The sequence below is a fragment of the Antechinus flavipes genome, chromosome 2, assembly GCF_016432865.1.
Source record: "Antechinus flavipes isolate AdamAnt ecotype Samford, QLD, Australia chromosome 2, AdamAnt_v2, whole genome shotgun sequence".
Taxonomy (NCBI): Eukaryota; Metazoa; Chordata; class Mammalia; order Dasyuromorphia; family Dasyuridae; genus Antechinus; species Antechinus flavipes.
Window position 1 is genome coordinate 242779929 of NC_067399.1, and position 3332 is coordinate 242783260.

A 3332-nucleotide genomic window follows, 5' to 3' on the forward strand; every position below is an offset into this window, starting at 1 on the left:
GGAAGAGGGTGTCTCTCAAGTGGAACAAGCAATTAAAGGGAGCACTTTTGAAGGCAGGTCAGCAGTTTAAATAGTTTCTAATGCAAAAACCCCTGTCACCACTGACCTCATCCTCATTGGCTGAGGGTCTTACTTTCTAAATGCAGGAACAATCCAGGAAATTGAACTTTGACCAATAAGTATATAGCTGCCCATATTTGATTGAGGTAGGAAGGAAATGGTGTCATGGAAAAATAGCAGTAAGAGAAAGTAAGTATGTCCTGGGGTCAATGCCCAAGGACTACCTCAGGCCTACTCAACTCTGGGGTAGATGAAGCCTTACTCGATTTTCATAACTGTATTTTAGAGATCACACTCCATCTCATTCAGAATAATACCATTTTTGTCATTCAACAAATTTCCCAGGCTTTTTGGACTGGTTTTTTTTTTTTAATTGGCCAAATCCTATTTGAGTGAAAAAGGTTCCATTTTATGAATAAGAATTTTCAAGGAATAATATTATTTTTATATGATTCAACAAATTTCCCAGACTTTTTGGACTGCTTTTTTTTAAATTGGCCAAATCCTATCTGAGTGAAAAAGGTTCCATTTTATAAATAAGAATTTTCAAGGACTAATATTATTTTTAAGTCATTCAGCAAACATGTATTTAACCGCAGGCATTGGGTTAAGTGCTAGGGATACCAAAAAAAAAAAAAAAAAAGAAAAAAGAAAAAAAAAGCCAAAAATACAGCACCTACCCTTTAAGAGTTCACATTCAAGGGGACACAATACGCAAAAAACAACTATGTACAAACAATATATATAAAGGTCATCTTAGAGGAAAAACACTTACTAAAAATAGACCAGAAAAGACCTTTTATAAAGGGTGGAATTTGAGCAGACCCTGGAAGAAAGATAGGAAAGCCAGGAAGTAGAAGGGAACATTCAAGATATGGAGGCTATCCAGTGAAAGACATGAAATTTGGAGCCTAATGTCCATAGGAAGTAGGCCAACACTGGGGATTGCCAAAGACATATTGGTGAATAAAATATACAAAGACTAGAAAGATAGGAAGAGGACAGATTATGAAATGTTTTCAAAGCCAAATGATTGTTGATGTTTGAATCTGGAATAGGGAGCCATTGGAGTTATTAATAGTACATGACATACTCATGCACTGTAGGAAGATCACTTTGATGACCAGGTGCAGGATCTATTGGAATAGAGAGAGATATGAGTGAGGAAAATCAATCAGCAGACAATTGAAGGAATCCAAATGTGGAGTGATGAAGTCTTTCTTATCAGGATGGTGGCTTTGTGACTGGGAAGAAAAAAAATATTCTATATATAGATACAATTATAAGTATATCAATAGAGATATTGATATATAGAAATGAGAGATGTGAAGATAGAAACAAGACTTGACAATGAATTGGATATGTAAAGTCCATGCAAATAGAAGTGAAGAATGATGGTAAGGTTGGAAGTCTGAATGACTGGAAGGATTGTGACATTTACAACGTTAATAGGGAAATTGGGAAAGGGGATGAAGAAAGGGAAAAAGAAACAGTAATTGCTCTTTTGGACATGCTGAGTTTTCTGTGTCTATAAGACATCTAGTTTGAATTATTTGCTAAGTAGTTAGTGATGCAAGACTAAGGCTAGATAGGGCTAGATAAATAGATCTGAGACTTATCTGTCCAGGTGAAGGAGGATAGGGGGAAGGAAGAGAGAAAAATTTGGAACACAATGTTTTACGAAATTGAATGTTGAAGACTACCTTTGCATGTATTTTGAAAACAAAAAGCTTTTATTTAAAAAAAGAAGAAGAAGAAATTATAATTAAACACATAGAAGTTGATGAGATTATGTAGTGAAAGGAAAAGAGAAGAGGTCCCAGGAGAGAGTCTTGGAGAATACATGCCCCAGAACCTGGGAAAGAAATAGCAAAGGAAACTAAAAAGGTGAGGCCAGATAAATAGAACCGTGACAGAATGGTGTCATAAAAACTTAGAAAGGAGAGAGCATTTAGGATAAAAATGTGTTTGACAACGGCAAGTGTTGCAAAGAGATCAAGAAAGAAGAGGATTTTATCAGCTGAACTAGCTAAACAAGGGCTGGATTCACTGAGAGTTCCAGTTTTCTGAGAGAAAAAAGAAATGGAATAAGACCTTTCACATAGATCTCTGTGTAATTACTTAAATCTAAAAACAATATTTTGTTAATATTTTTTAAAGCAAACAAACAAAATCTTTTTCTGGCTAATGCTTGCCTTAATGAAACATCTCTAGTTTAAAAAAGGAAGACTGATCACTCCTGTTTGCCCAATGAATTTCTTTTGTCAAAGCAAAGTGCACATAGGAGAAAGCTTTCTATTCAAGTTCTAAGAAGAATAGAGGATCATATATAAATTATTACAGCACAGCCCAATTGACAATTTTTAATTTAATATTTTATTTTCCTCAATTACATGTAAAAACAATTTAAAACATTCAATTAAAAATTTTTGAGTTCTAAGTTCTCTCCCTTCCTCCTTCCCTTCTCCTTGTCATAGAGAAGACAAACAATTTGATGTAGGTTATACAAGTGCAATTATGGAAAACATATATCCATGTTAGTCATGTTGTGAGAAAAAAGAAGAAAAGTCTGGATTCAGACTCTTTCAGTTCTCTTCTTTATTAGCTTAATCCCACTAATCTTGTTTATCTTCTCAAGCCAAGAAGCTACAATCATTAACTGACACTGATTCTCAATAAACACCTTTAACATAAGTATAAGCTTCAAACTATAACATTTTGCTTACAGGTTCTTTAGAATTGTCTTACATTCTTGTATTGCTGAGAATAGAAGAGCTAAGTCATTCACAGTTGATCAACATGTGCTGCAGTAATTATATATAATATTCTGATGTTGATCATTTCCTTTACATCAGTTCTTGTAAGTCTTTTCATATTTTTCTGAGCATACCTTGCTCCTTAGCACAATAGTATTCCATCAAAATCATATAGTACAACTTGCCCAGCTATTCCCCAATTGATGGACATCCCTTCAGTTTCTAATTCCTTCCCATCACTAGGAGAGTCTATAAATATTTCTGTACATATAATTCCTTTTCTTTTTTGTTCATTTAATTTCTTTAGGATACAGATTTAGTAGTGATGTCAAAGGGTGTGTCCCTTTGGACATAGAGCCAAATTGCTCTATAGAATGTTTGAATCAGCATACGCTTTCACCAACAATGGGTCAGTGTCTCAATTTTCCCATATCCTCACCAATATATCTCATTTTCTTTTCCATCATAGTAGCCAATCTCACAAGTGTGGGTAGCTCAGTTATTTTAGTTTGCATT